Here is a 16883-nt window from a genome sequence, read left to right on the forward strand (position 1 = left end):
ATCATTTAAAATCGTTCCTCAGTAAAATATTTATATTGATTGCTCTCATTTCCTCCCTCACCCCATCTGTAACTATAAAATGTTTATTACAACTTCTTAATGTCCATTTGCCATGAACAAGTTATTCATTTCCTCACTATTTCTTCCTTCCCTTAGCTGCTTTCTTGAATATCCACAGCTCCATTCACCAAGACTGTTTCTGTCTGCTCATTGTAACCATTTGTTCACTGTGGAAGGATCTCAAACCCCAATTTTTTAACACTTCATACATTCCCTTTATTTGTTATTATTATTATTATTATTTTGCATGGGCAGTCTCCAGGGATCGAACCCGGGTCTCGGACATGGCAGGCAAGAACTCTGCCACTGAGTCACCATTGCACCGCCCTCCCTTTAAATTTTTAGACGTGAACTGTCTGTTTCTGAAGTTTCTGTAGTTACAGTCCAAATTACTTGAGAATTCCCATCTGTATCCAGTGTGCACTGGTACTATGCTGTGGTATTTTCTCTATAAATTGTAAGTTCCTTTAATAAAAGAAAAACAAAGGAAAGAACATAAACCCTGAAAGATAGTGTCATATTTCCATAAACCTTAAGGTGAGTGTATTCTTTTCAATTTCTTACCTAATTTTTATCCTCCGTGTTTATTTATCTAGAGTCTAACTCTCTAGACAATGCCATTGGAAACCAATCCAACACGTGCCCAGCACTGAATTTAAAGATACTCGAGGGTGGCCCATATGCTGTAGGCTGGGGTGGCAAGTCTGTGGGAAGGGAAGAAACTGGCTCAACCTCGATGGACTGGTGGCGGAAGGGGGACCCCAGTAGCCCTGAGGCCCAAGAAAGCACCTGTGCCCAGGACCTGCAATAAATCCCATATCCTGGAGGACCCTCCCAACAGGCCCTGTCCCTAAGGGGGAATCCTCTCTTCCTTCTTACAACCTTCCTGAGTCTGACATGTCTTTGCCCCTTCTGGCCAGTTCACGGGATGAGCCTTGACATTCTAATTGCATGATTTCGGTGATTCCACACACAAGTTAAATGCTTTGATATTTGCATTAAAATTGGCATTGTGTAAGTTAAAGACGAATGATGAAATTCATGTTACTAATTTGAAAATTTTTATTTTTCTTTTCTTAGAATGACACTGAAAGGCAAATTAAAAAAAATCATGAGGGGGTGCTAGGGTAGTTCAGTGGTAGAATTCTCGCCTACCATGCTGGAGACCCAGGTTCGACTTCCGGCTCATGCACTTCCCCAAAAAACAAACAAGCAAGCAAACAAAAAATTCAACAAATGGTGCTGCAATAATGGGACACTCACATGGAAAAAGAATAAAACGTGATCCCCCCCGCCATACAGCAAACAAACAAACAAAAAAAAAAAACCATGACAAGTCAAGAGACAAGTCGCAAAAAAGAAAGAAGCTTATTTGAACCCCTTAACGGTACTTTTTCCTACTTTTTTTTGACAAAGGGTATCTGCATTTTCATTTTGCACTGTGCCCTACAGATTACATAGCTGGCCCTCTGTGAAAGTTCTTCTATCAGCCTTTCTCTTTTCTCTGTAGAGCGGTAGTTTGTGTTGGGGAATTTATTATCTGTTTTTCCTTTAATTCTAGGGATCTCCTTTGGACAACAGAACTCAAGTTCTGTTGACTTCCCTGTAACTCCTGGAGGCCACAGCAACTATGCGGGTCACTTCTAGAGGTTCCTTCCAGCTCACCTGGCTTGAGATTTTAGAGACGTCTCAATTCTCAGTGCAGGAGTTTTAATATGTTCCACGGCACAGCTACAATGAAAGAAAAAAAAGCCATGCTGAGAGTCAAGTGCTCAAAATTCAGGATAAATGCATTGATAGTTAAAATGAAAATTGTCTGGCACATACTTTTCCCACTCACTTTTCTGCATTCAGGTAAAAGAAATTAGGAGTACAGTTCCAATATCAACCCTGAACTTTTCCCTAGTTTGCCTCACCTCTGCAGGGTTTCCCTATGATACATGGAACAAAATATCCAAAAGCTCCCCACAGCTGGAGCACCTCCACCAATCCACCCCAGGGGACCCCAGACTGAGAAAGGGATGGGGGAAACAGTTCTTATCTAGGTTGCAGACCCAGTCTTAGTGCCCCCCACACAAATTCTTCCATTTGTATGGAAAAGGCAAAGAGGGATAATTTCTGGGGATGAGTCTGGCCCTGGCACTGTGGGACCCCAACACCTTCTGGACCAAAAGGGGGAAAAGAAGTATAATAAAATAAGGCATCAGTGGCCAAGAGAGATCAAATAGAGTCACCAGTTTCTTCTGGAGGCTGATCATGCAAGCTTCAATTGGACAGTGCTAATTGCCATGGTTTACTAAACCCCAACCGACATCACTCCTGTTGACTCTTAAGAACACCTAGGGCTCGAACTGAGACTCTGTAAGGGTTTCATGCACTACACTTGCTTTCCTGGAAGCAATCATTCCCAGAGGGTTCCTAAATCAGATAAATCCTGAAACCCAGAAGGACCAACATCTAAGAGGCACTGCAATTGTCAGACCTTCACAGTATCAGGGTTGGTAAACTTTCCACATTGTCCAGAATTTATAGCATTATTCCAAAATTTGAGAGGGAGGGATAAAATACATGTGGTCCAATGGAGGAACAACTATTTCTAAATGACACTCCTGGATAGAGCCCCATGTTTGCCAGTTGACATGATACTGAGTTTTTCTTGCTCAGTGGCTATTTAGATGCATGGCCATTACTTCCTTTCACCTTTTCACATAGATGAATGAAGATTTTATTTGAATATAGCATAATACTGGGATGTATCTTATGATAGCTAAATTCTCATGTTCAAAGGTGACTGAACTTTCAATGAGAATATTCCATGGGCATTCTTCAAGTCTCGATGCCTACAAGAAGTTATAAGATGGACAGACAGACTTTGACAGAAGCCGGAGCTGGTAAAAGAGGTGGCAGTGGTGATGGAGTTGGATAAGCTGCTCTACAAAATGTTCAAGTCCACAGAGACAGAATCAGCAAACAAAGCTGATCAATATTCAGTGCTGTGTGGAAGACAGAATGTTGTTCTCAATGGCAAATCCACTGTGGTGAATGACTGTACTACATGAGGGGATCCGGCAAATGTAAGAGTTGGATGCTGCTGTGTTGTGAAAAATCATAGTGTCAGGTTCCGGGTCAAGATGGCGGCTTAACAATGTGCGCATTTTAGTTCGTCCTCCAGAACAACTACTATATAACCAGAAACAGTACTGAACAGCTCCTGGGGCCACGTCAGTGACCAGACACACAGCATACCCCAGTCTGGACCAGATGGACTGGCTGTAAGCCCCCCCAGAACCCAGGGAGAGTCTGACAAAGTTAAAAACACCACAAATCTTATGCTGGTGGGACCTGCAGGCAGACAAGTGCCACATACTGGGCAGGATAAGAAAAACAGAGTCCAGAGACTTCACAGGAAAGTCTTTCAACCTACTGGGTCTCACCCTCAGGGAAAACTGATGCAGGAGACTCTTTCCTCCAGATAGGAGGCCGGTTTGGTCTGGGAAAATCCGGCTGGGGTCTATAATACCTAAGTAGACCCTCCTAAGTGGCGGGGGAGGAGAGGGGGGGAAGGCACCATACAAGCAGGGCAAGAAACAAGAAAACAAGAACTGAAAAATTATCCTCTGTTAAACAAAACTTAAGCTAGAGGTCCAGATAAAGCTGAACTGAATGTCAAAGAACAGATAGACAACAAATTCATCCAGCAAGAAAACCCTAGGTAAAAGAAGTGAAAGCAATCTCCAGAATAAACTAATTAAGGTAATTAAATGCCTAAACAACAGCAAAAAATAACAAATCACACTAGAAAAATTGAAGATGTGGCCCAGTCAAAGGAACAAACTAACAATTCAAATGACATAAAGGAGCTGAAACAATTAATTCAGAATATATGAACAGATGTGGAAAACCTCATCAAAAACCAAATCAATGAATTGAGGGAGGATATAAAGAAGGCAAGGAATGAACAAAAAGAAGAAATGGAAAGTCTGAAAAAACAAATCACAGAACTTATGGGAATGAAAGGCAAGGTAGAAAAGATGAAAAAAACAATGGAAACCTACAATGGTAGATTTCAAGAGAGAGAAAATAGGATTAGTGAACTGGAGGATGGAACATCTGAAACCCGGCAAGAAAAAGAAAATATAGGGGAAAAAATGGAAAAATATGAGCAGGGATTCAGGGAATTGAATGATAATATGAAGCTCATGAATATACATATTGTGGGTGTCCCAGAAGGAGAAGAGAAGGGAAAAGGAGGAGAAAAACTAATGGAGGACTTACGGCGGAGAATTGGAGATTTAGTAGCGTGCCCGAGCGCCCTCAGTGGGAAGGCGTCTTTCTCGTACTGTTTCGGTGGTTGGGGTTTGAGGCTGCGAATTGACTGCAGGGTCACCTGGTGATAAAAGTGTAAGGTTTAGAAGGCGAAAGAGAGAAGAGGCAGACCAAAAAACCTTAGAGTGAGAGAGTTTATTCCTGCGCTCCCGGGCAGAGCTCACAGAACTCAAGGTTAGCCATCTCAATACTTTGTCCTCCCAGGAAGGAGAAGTGATCAAGTCCCATAACACACATCAAAACTGCATAATTTCACAGAAAAATCTTACAACCTTGTTGGGTCTGACACCTAGGGAAATCTGACTAAATGCCCAGACGCCAGCAGCAGATGATAACGGTCCACGGTCAGAAGTTTGAGAATATGGCCCAGTCAAAGGAACAAACCAATTGTTCAAATGAGATACAAGAGCTGAGACAACTAATGCTGAATATATGAACAGAAATGGAAAACCTCTTCAAAAATGAAATCGATAAATTGAGGGAGGACATGAAGAAGACATGGGCTGAACATAAAGAAGAAATAGAAAAACTGAAAAAACAAATCACAGAACTTATGGAAGTGAAGGATAAAGTAGAAAAAGATGGAAAAAACAATGGATACCTACAATGATAGATTTAAAGAGACAGAAGATAGAATTAGTGATTTGGAGGATGGAATATCTGAATTCCAAACAGAAACAGAAACTATCGGGAAAAGAATGGAAAAATTTGAACAGGGTATCAGGGAACTCAAGGACAATATGAACCGCACAAATATACGTGTTGTGGGTGTCCAAAAAGGAGACGAGAAGGGAAAAGGAGGAGAAAAGCTAATGGAAGAAATTATCACTGAAAATTTCCCAACTCTTATGAAAGACCTAAAATTACAGATTCAAGAAGTGCAGCGCACCCCAAAGAGATCAGACCCAAATAGGCGTTCTCCAAGACACTTACTAGTTAGAATGTCAGAGGTCAAAGAGAAAGAGAGGATCTTGAAAGCAGCAAGAGAAAAACAATCCATCACATACAAGGGATCCCAATAAGACTATGTGTAGATTTCTCAGCAGAAACCATGGAAGCTAGAAGACAGTGGGATGATATATTTAAATTACTAAAAGAGAAAAACTGCCAACCAAGACTCCTATATCCACCAAAATTATCCTTCAAAAATGAGGGAGAAATTAAAATATTCTCAGACAAAAAGTCACTGAGAGAATTTGTGACCAAGAGACCAGCTCTGCAAGAAATACTAAAGGGAGCACTAGAGTCAGATACGAAAAGACAGAAGAGAGAGGTATGGAGAAGAGTGTAGAAAGAAGGAAAATCAGATATGATATATATAATACAAAAGGCAACATGGTAGAGGAAAGTATTATCCAAACAGTAATAACACTAAATGTTAATGGACTGAATTCCCCAATCAAAAGACATAGATTGGCAGAATGGATTAAAAAACAGGATCCTTCTATATGCTGTCTACAGGAAACACATCTTAGACCCAAAGATAAACATAGGTTGAAAGTGAAAGGTTGGGAATAGATATTTCATGCAAATAACAACCAGAAAAGAGCAGGAGTGGCTATCCTAATAGCCAACAAATTAGACTTCAAATGTAAAAGAGTTAAAAGAGACAAAGAAGGACACTATATACTAATAAAAGGAACAATTAAACAAGAAGACATAACAATCATAAATATTTACGCACCGAACCAGAATGCCCCAAAATACGTGAGGAATACACTGCAAACACTGAAAAGGGAAATAGACTCATATACCATAATAGTTGGAGACTTCAATTCACCACTCTCATCAATGGACAGAACATCTAGACAGAGAATCAACAAAGAAATAGAGAATCTGAATATTACTATAAATGAGCTAGACTTAACAGACATTTATAGGACATTACATCCCACAACAGCAGGATACACCTTTTTCTCAAGTGCTCATGGATCATTCTCAAAGATAGACCATATGCTGGGTCACAAAGCAAGTCTTAACAAATTTAAAAAGACTGAAATCATACACAACACTTTCTCGGATCATAAAGGAATGATGTTGGAAATCAATAATAGGCGGAGTGCCAGAAAATTCACAAATACGTGGAGGCTCAACAACACACTCCTAAACAACGACTGGGTCAAAGAAGAAATTGCTAGAGAAATTAGCAAATACCTCAAGGCGAATGAAAATGAAAACACAACATATCAAAACTTATGGGACGCAGCAAAGGCAGTGCTAAGAGGGAAATTTATTGCCCTAAATGCCTATATCAGAAAAGAAGAAAAGGCAAAAATGCAGGAATTAACTATCCACTTGGAAGAACTGGAGAAAGAACAGCAAACTAATCCCAAAGCAAGCAAAAGGAAAGAAATAACAAAGATTAGAGCAGAAATAAATGAAATTGAAAACATGAAAACAATAGAGAAAATCAATAAGGCCAGAAGTTGGTTCTATGAGAAAATCAATAAGATTGATGGGCCCTTAGCAAGATTGACAAAAAGAAGAAGAGAGAGGATGCAACTAAATAAGATCAGAAATGGAAGAGGAGACATAACTACTGACCTCACAGAAAAAAAGGAGGTAATAACAGGATACTATGAACAACTTTACGCTAATAAATACAATAATTTAGAGGAAATGGACGGGTTCCTGGAAAGACATGAACAACCAACTTTGACTCAAGAAGACATAGATGACCTCAACAAACCAATCACAAGTAAAGAAATTGAATTAGTCATTCAAAAGCTTCCTAAAAAGAAAAGTCCAGGACCAGATGGCTTCACATGTGAATTCTATCAAACATTCCAGAAAGAATTAGTACCAACTCTCCTCAAACTCTTCAAAAAAATCGAAGTGGAGGGAAAACTACCTAATTCATTCTATGAAGCCAACATCACCCTCATACCAAAACCAGGCAAAGATATTACAAAAAAAGAAAACTACAGGCCAATCTCTCTAATGAATATAGATGCAAAAATCCTCAATAAAATTCTAGCAAATCGTATCCAACAACACATTAAAAGAATTATACATCATGACCAAGTAAGATTCATCCCAGGTATGCAAGGATGGTTCAACATAAGAAAATCAATTAATGTAATACACCATATCAACAAATCAAAGCAGAAAAATCACATGATCATCTCAATTGATGCAGAGAAGGCATTTGACAAGATTCAACATCCTTTCCTGTTGAAAACACTTCAAAGGATAGGAATACAGGGGAACTTCCTTAAAATGATGGAGGGAATATATGAAAAACCCACAGCTAATATCATCCTCAATGGGGAAAAATTGAAAACTTTCCCCCTAAGATCAGGAACAAGACAAGGATGTCCACTATCACCACTATTATTCAACATCATGTTGGAGGTTCTAGCCAGAGCAATTAGACAAGAAAGAGAAATACAAGGCATCAAAATTGGAAAGGAAGAAGTAAAACTATCACTGTTTGCAGACGATATGATACTATACTCGAAAACCTGGAAAAATCCACAACAAAACTACTAGAGCTAATAAATGAGTACAGCAAAGTAGCAGGTTACAAGATCAACATTCAAAAATCTGTAGCATTTCTATACACTAGCAATGAACAAGCTGAGGGGGAAATCAAGAAACGAATCCCATTTACAATTGCAACTAAAAGAATAAAATACCTAGGAATAAATTTAACTAAAGAGACAAAAAACCTATATAAAGAAAACTACAAAAAACTGCTAAAAGAAATCACAGAAGACCTAAATAGATGGAAGGGCATACCGTGTTCATGGACTGGAAGACTAAATATAGTTAAGATGTCAATCCTACCTAAATTGATTTACGGATTCAATGCAATACCAATCATTTCCCAACAACTTATTTTTCAGAAATAGAAAAACCAATAAGCAAATTTATCTGGAAGGGCAGGGTGCCCCGAATTGCTAAAAACATCTTGAGGAAAAAAAACGAAGCTGGAGGTCTCGTGCTGCCTGACTTTAAGGCATATTATGAAGCCACAGTGGTCAAAACAGCATGGTATTGGCATAAAGATAGATATATCGACCAATGGAATCAAATAGAGTGCTCAGATATAGACACTCTCATCTATGGACATTTGATCTTTGATAAGGCAGTCAAGCCAACTCACCTGGGACAGAACATTCTCTTCAATAAATGATGCCTAGAGAACTGGATATCCATATGCAAAAGAATGAAAGAAGACCCATATCTCACACCCTATACAAAAGTTAACTCAAAATGGATCAAAGATCTAAACATTAGGGCTACCACCAAAAAACAGTTAGAGGAAAATGTAGGGAGATATCTTATGAATCTTACAATTGGAGGTGGTTTTATGGACCTTAAACCTAAAGCAAGAGCACTGAAGAAGGAAATAAATAAATGGGAGCTCCTCAAAATTAAACACTTTTGTGCATCAAAGAACTTCATCAAGAAAGTAGAAAGACAGCCTACACAATGGGAGACAATATTTGGAAACGATATATCAGATAAAGGTCTAGTATCCAGAATTTATAAAGAGATTGTTCAACTCAACAACAAAAAGACAGCCAACCCAATTACAAAATGGGAAAAAGACTTGAAGAGACACCTCTCAGAGGAGGAACTACAAATGGCCAAAAGGCACATGAAGAGATGCTCAATGTCCCTGGCCATTAGAGAAATGCAAATCAAAACCACAATGAGATATCATCTCACACTCACCAGAATGGCCATTATCAACAAAACAGAAAATGACAAGTGCTGGAGAGGATGCAGTGAAAGAGGCACACTTATCCACTGTTGGTGAGAATGTCAAATGGTGCAACCACTGTGGAAGGCAGTTTGGCAGTTCCTCAAAAAGCTGAATATAGAATTGCCATACGACCCAGCAATACCATTGCTGGGAATCTACTCAAAGGAATTAAGGGCAAAAACTCAAACAGACATTTGCACACCAATGTTTATATCAGCGTTATTTACAATTGCAAAGAGATGGAAACAGCCAAAATGTCCATCAACAGACGAGTGGCTAAACAAACTGTGGTATATACATACGATGGAATATTATGCAACTTTAAGACAGGATAAAATTATGAAGCATGTAATAACATGGATGGACCTAGAGAACATTATGCTGAGTGAGTCTGGCCAAAAACTAAAAGACAAATACTGTATGGTCCCAATGATGTGAATCGACATTCGAGAACAAACTTGGAATATGTCATTGGTAACAGAGTTCAACAGGAGTTAGAAACAGGGTAAGATAATGGGTAATTGGAGCTGAAGGGATACAGACTGTGCAACAGGACTAGATACAAAAACTCAAAAATGGACAGCACAATACTACCTAATTGTAAAGTAATCATGTTAAAACACTGAATGAAGCTGCATCCGAGCTATAGGTTTTTGTTTTGTTTTGTTTTGTTTTGTTTTGTTCTTACTATTATTACTTTTATTTTTTTTCTCTATATTAACATTCTATATCTTTTTCGGTTGTGTTGCTAGTTCTTCTAAACCGATGCAAATGTACTAAGAAACAATGGTCATGCATCTATGTGATGATGTTAAGAATTACTGATTGCATATGTAGAATGGTATGATTTCTAAATGTTGGGTTAATTTCTTTTTTCCCGTTAATTAATAATAATAAAAAAAAACTAATGGAGGAAATTATCACTGAAAATTTCCCAACTCTTATGAAAGACTTAAAATTACAGATCCAAGAAGTGCAGCATACCCCAAAGAGAATAGATCCAAATAGACATACTCCAAGATATTTAATAATCAGAATGTCAGAGGTCAAAGAGAAAGAGAGAATCTTGAAAGCAGCAAGAGAAAAGCAATCCGTCACATACAAGGGAAGCCCAATAAGACCATGCACAAATCTCTCAGCAGAAACCATGGAGGCGAGAGGACAGTGGGATGATATATTTAAATTACTAAAAAAGAAAAACTGCCAACCAAGAATTATATATCCAGCAAAATTGTCCTTCAAAAAATGAAGGAGAAATTAAAACATTTTCAGACAAAAAAAAACAGAGAATTTGTGACCAACAGACCAGTTGTGCAAGAAATACTAAAGGGGGCACTAGAGACAGATACGAAGACAGAAGAGAGAGGTGTGGAGAAGAGTGTAGAAAGGAAGACTATGAGTAAAGGTAAAAAGAAGGAAAATTAGATATGACATATAAAATCCAGAAGGCAAAATAGTAGAAGAAAGTACTACCCATGCAGTAATAACACTGAATGTTAATGGCTTAAACTCTCCAATCAAAAGACATAGTCTGGCAGAATGGATTAAAAAACAGGACCCATCTATATGCTGTCTTTACTCAAAGAACATGAGGGCAAGGACACAAATGGACATTTACACACCAATGTTTATAGCAGCATTATTTACAATTACCAAGAGATGGAAGCAGCCAAAATGTCCATCAACAGACGGTTGGCTAAACAAACTGTGGCATTTATGTAAGATGGAATATTATGCATCTGTAAGACAGAATAAAGTTACGAAGTATGTAACAACATGGATGGACCTTAAGGACATTATGCGAGTGTGATTAGTCAAAAACAATAGGACAAATATTGTATGGTCTCACTGATATGAACTGACATTAGTGAATAAACTTGGAATGTTTCCTTGGTAACAGAGACCATCAGGAGATAGAAATAGGATAAGATATTGGGTAATTAGAGCTGAAGGGATACAGATTGTGCAACAGGACTGAACATAAAAACTCAGAAATGGACAGCACAATACTACCTAACTGTAATACAATTATGCTAAAACCCTGAATGAAGCTGCATATGAGAATGATAGAGGGAGGAGGGCTGGGGCATAAATGAAATCACAAAGAAAGATAGATGATAAAGACTGAGATGGTATAATCTAGGAATGCCTAGAGTGTATAATGATAGTGACTAAATGTACAAATTTTAAAAATGTTTTTGCATGAGGAAGAACAAAAGAATTTTATTACTGCAGTGTGCTGAAAATAGATGGTAATTAATATTTTTTAAACTTTTTTATTAATTAAAAAAATTAACAAACAAAACATTGAGATATCATTCCATTCTACATATACAATCAGTAATTCTTAATATCATCACATAGTTGCATATTCATCATTTCTTAGTACATTTGCATCAATTTAGAAAAAGAAATAAAAAGACAACAGAAAAAGAAATAAATTGATAATAGAGAAAAAAAAAGACTATACATACCATACCCCTTACCCCTCACTTTCATTTACCACTAGCATTTCAAACTGAATTTATTTTAACATTTGTTCCCCCTATTATTTATTTTTATTCCATATGTTCTACTCTTCTGTTGATATAGTAGATAAAAGGAGCATCAGACATAAGGTTTTCACATTCACAGAGTCTCACTGTGAAAGCTATATCATTGTTCAATCATCATCAAGAAACATGGCTACTGGAACACAGCACTACATTTTCAGGCAATTCCCTCCAGCCTCTCCACTACATCTTGAACAACAAGGTGATATCTACTTAATGCCTAAGAATAACCTCCAGGATAACCTCTCGACTCTGTTTGGAATCTCTTAGCCATTGACACTTTGGCTCATTTCACTCTTCCCCCTTTTGGCCGAGAAGTTTCTCTCAATCCCAGATGTTAATTTTCAGCTCATTCTAGGGTTTTTCTCAGTCCCTTGATGCTGAGTCTCAGCCCATTCCAGGATCCCCGTCCCACGTTGCCAGGAAGGTCCACACCCCTGGGAGTCATGTCCCGTGGGGAGGGGGAGGGTGGTGAGACTGCTCGTCATGTTGACTGGAGAGAGAGGCCACATCTGAGCAACAAAAGAGGCTCTCTTGGGGGTGACTCTTAGGCCTAAATTTTAAGTAGACTTGACCTATCCTTTGTGGGGTTAAGTTTCATGTGAACAAACCCCAAGACTGGGGGCTCAGCCTACAGCTTTGGTTGTCCACACTGCTTGTGAGAATATCAAGAATTCAACTTGGGGAAGTTGCATTTCTCCCTGTTCTCACCATTCCCCGAAGGGGGCTTAGCAAATAATTTTCCACTCACTGATTGAATCACTCTGGGATTGATCAGGGCATCACTGTGGACAAACCAACAAAATCTCATCTCCTACCTGAGATTCCAAGTACTTATGACATTCAATCAAACTATCTACATGAGTTATATTAGGAAATGCTCAAGTCAAAATCTAAATTTTGTAACAAATAAACATTTTTTGCTTTAGTCTCACACATAAGGTGACATTTTAAAGTATTAATTATCATCTATTTTCAGCACCCTGCAATAATGACATTCCTTTGTTCTTCCTCATGCAAAAACATTTTTAAAATTTGTACATTGTACATTTCACTATTATTATACACTCTAGGCATTCCTAGATTATACCATCTCAATCTTTAACATCTATCTTTCTTTCTGATTTCATTTATGTCCCCAGCCCTCCTCCCTCTATCATTCTCACATGCAGCTTCATTCAGTGTTTTAACATAATTACATTACAGTTAGGTAGTATTGTGCTGTCCATTTCTGAGTTTTTTATATTCAGTCCTGTTGCACAATCTTTATTCCTTCAGCTCCAATTACCCAATATCTTACTCTGTTTCTATCTCCTGGTGGTCTCTGTTACCAACAAAATATTCCAAGTTTATTCACTTAATGGCAGTTCATATCAGCGAGACCATACAGTATTTGTCCTTTAGTTTTTGGCTAGTCTCACTCAGCATAATGTTCTCAAGGTCTATCCATGTTGTTACATACTTCATAAGTTTATCTTGTCTTAAAGCTGCATAATATTCCATCGTATGTATATACCACAGTTTGTTTAGCCACTTGTCTGTTGATGGACATTTTGGCTGTTTCCATCTCCTTGCAATTGTAAATAATGCTGCTATAAACATTGGTGTGCAAATGTCCGTTTGTGTCTTTGCCCTTAAGTCCTCTGAGTAGATACTTAGCAATGGTATTGCTGGGTCATATGGCAATTCTATATGCATCTTTTTGAGGAACCGCCAAACTGCCTTCCACAGTGGTTGCACCATTTGACATTCCCACCAACAGTGAATAAGTGTGCCTCTTTCTCCACATCCTCTCCAGCACTTGTCATTTTCTGTTTTGTTGATAATGGCCATTCTGGTGGGTGTGAGATGATAGGTAATTAATATTTTTAAATGTCAACTTATGTGTGAGACTAAAGCAAAAAAATGTTTACTTGGTACAAATTTATACTTTGACTAGTGCATCTCCTAATATAACTTATGTAGATAGTTGGTTGAACACCTTAAGTACACGGAACTTTGTATAGGACATGAGATTTTGTTGGTTTGTCCAGGTGATGCCCTGATGAATCCCAGAGTGATTTGATCAGTGAGTGGAAAAATATTTGCAAAGTCCCCTTTGGGGAATGGTGAGAATGGGGGAAAACTCAACTTCCCCAAGTTGAATTATTGATATTCTCACAAGCAGTGTGGGCAACCACAGCTATAGGCTGAGCCCCCAGTCTTGGGGTTTGTTCATATGAAACTTAACCCCACAGGGGATAGGTCAAGTCTACTTAAAATTAGGCCTAAAAGTCATCCCCAAGAGAACCTCTTTTGTTGCTCAGATGTGGCCTCTCTCTCCAGCCAACACAGCAAGCAAACTCACCACCCTCCCCCTGTCTACATGGGACATGACTCCCAGGGGTGTGGACCTTCCTGGCAACGTGGGACAGAGATCCTAGAATGAGCTGAGATTCAGAATCAAGGGATTGAGAAAACCTTCTCGACCAAAAGGGGGAAGAGTGAAATGAGGCAAAGTGTCAATGGCTGAGAGATTCCAAACAGAGTCGAGAGGTTGTCCTGGAGGTTATTCTTATGCATTAAGTAGATATCACCTTGTTAACCAAGATGTAATGGAGAGGCTGGAGGGAACTGCCTGAAATGTAGAGCTGTGTTCCAGTAGCCATGTTTCTTGATGATGACTGAATAATGATATAGCTTTCACAATGTGACTGTGTGATTGTGAAAACCTTGTGTCTGATGCTCCTTTTATCTTCCTTGTCAAGAAATGAGTAGAACATATGGAATAAAAATAAATAATAGGGGGAACAAATGTTAAAATAAATTTAGTTTGAAATGCTAGTGATCAATGAAAGGGAGGGGTAAGAGGTATGGTATGTAAAATTTTTTTTTCTGTTTTTATTTTTCTGTTGTCTTTTTATTTCTTTTTCTGAATTGATGCAAATGTTCTGGGAAATGATCATGATGATGAATACACAACTATGTGATGATATTGTGAATTGTTGAGTGTATGTGTTAGGAATGTTTGTGTTTCTTGTAATTTTTTTTAATTAATAAAAATTTTTTTTAAGAAGTTATAGTGTCATAAGGCCACCGTTCAAGAAACTCAGCAAAGGCATTGCATTCTTTCCTTTACATGTTAGAGACATTGCCATTATAGGAAGACTGTGGCGCCAACACACTCAGATTGGTCCTTATGTTCACATTGGCAAGAGCTGTGTGAACTGTTGTGTGGTGTATGTTGAAAGGATGTTGCAAAATTCTTCACAACATGGTAATACTACCCAGAAACTGTGGACTTAGCATTCCATATCTTCTCAGGCTGCCTGGAACTCAGCTCAGGGGAGCTCCTGGAGTCTACCCACAAGCTGATGATGAGTGTCACCAAGAGCTATTCCCAGAAGGTTTGGTCCCTGTCCCAGGTCTGGTATCTCTGCTTCATGTCTTGAATTCACTTGAGCTCTTAGATGAACTTGGGGCAAAGTGAGCCACAGTCAGCATCCCAAAGAGCTCTTGTGTTTTTTATCATTTCCACCCTCCTTTAAAAAAAAAGGCTTTAGAATTTCTCCATCATTAAAGGCTCTAAGTATTTAAGAATTTAGACTATCTGGAGGCGTTGTCTCCAAATGCGATGTTTATACCTTATCTATTAACTGTCACTTCATACCATTATCTTGGGAAAACAGAATCATCTGTTCTGAACTCTCCACCCACTTGGTCCTGAGAAGGGAGGGATCCTGCCTGAATCAGAATGGCAGAGCAGGGTCACTCTCTTGGGACGTGGAGGTGTGCTGCCCAGAACAACACGGCTGCCCACAGTGGGCACACAGATGCATCGCTTTTGGCTTCTCCACTCCTAAGACATTTGGCTGGTTGCTACAATTGTTCATAATCTTGGGGGGAAAAAGAAGTGTTAGTGAATTTTCAGAGCCCTGATTCCTATTGGATACTAAAACTTGAAGAGAAGGGTGGTTAATGTTTCTTTTCTTCTCGAAATGACTTTAGCTATCTCTAGAGTGCTTAATGGGAGACTTCTTAGCATTCTAAAAGAGGGATCTTTAGCACCCCAGATTCTATTTTTGCAAATTCCCAGATTTGAGTCACCATGTCTGGTAACCACTCCTTACCTCAAAGTATTTTTTGGCGGCAGTATATGTGTTATTTCAAGGAAGATGTAGCATTAGTTCTCCAACCTAGAACCATTCAGCCTACCCTATACACTCCATAAACCACAGTTCAGACCAAAATATCTGCCATGGTCCCAATCACCACTCATGTAGACACAAGTGGAGCTCTTAGAATCATCTCACAGTCACAGAACCCCGAGGATGACACAAAGTTGCAAAGTGCCAGTCTTATCACCTCCTTCTGGCTGATAGCACTCTACCTCTTAGCTTATGAAGAAAGATTGAGAAGGAGGTTTTCTTCGCTTAATTCTCTGATTCTGCTATAAATAGGGTAGAACAGCTGAGCTTTGAAGGTTAGATGCTAACAAGAGCTATCTTGATTTAATATGGGGTTAGGGCGTTTGCTAATACAGCGGAATGTAATCATCTCTGCTGGTTCAAAACCTGCTATCTGATTTGTTGTGTTTGTACATTAAAGAGTCATGCCTGCAGGTGGGGGGTGCAGAGAAATTATAAGACAAAGGAACTAAAAAGAAAACAATAGGCCTCCAGTACAGGACAGTGGTTCCAAAATACAGTTTATAAGGCTGGGGTTGCAGGTAAATCATACAAGACCTTCATTTAATTCTTACCTGTAGCCACTTTTCAGCACAGCTTACATACACATAACCATGAATCGGCACAAAAAGCATGATGAGCCCACTAACACACCAGAGATCGCATCACTTCGGCTACCACAGCACAACACGAAAGTGGGGCTTAAGGACCATTTTTTTCTACAGAGGTGGGCGTCACTATAGTAAAACTTTGTGTGTATTTCAATGTCCACGCCCGCCCCCCTCCCAAAAGAAAAAGGAACTGGTTAATGAATAAAAAGCATTATGGAGGACCCTGCGATCAGTAACCAACAGGAGGCACTGTGGCAGATCAGGGAACAATGCACAGCCACAAGGCTTGCTTCGCCACCCACTCCTGGGAGAAATCAACCAGGGGTGCCTGGACCAGAACAGGCTTTCTTCTGACCTTGCAGGAGGTCGTTTCCTGTGAGGAGGAAACAGGGTAAGTGATGGGAAGAAAAGGACCCTGACCAACTCCTCAGGTCACTGGTATGGTCTGACAAGT

General features: G+C 39.0%; 1 pseudogene; it reads left to right on the forward strand.

Moving 5' to 3' along the window:
• Positions 1-2972: 2972 nt before the first annotated feature.
• On the forward strand, positions 2973-15083 carry LOC143645229 (dynactin subunit 5 pseudogene; annotated as a pseudogene).
• The last annotated feature ends 1800 nt before the right edge of the window (positions 15084-16883 follow it).

Source organism: Tamandua tetradactyla, chromosome 8 (genome assembly GCF_023851605.1).
Source record: "Tamandua tetradactyla isolate mTamTet1 chromosome 8, mTamTet1.pri, whole genome shotgun sequence".
Taxonomy (NCBI): Eukaryota; Metazoa; Chordata; class Mammalia; order Pilosa; family Myrmecophagidae; genus Tamandua; species Tamandua tetradactyla.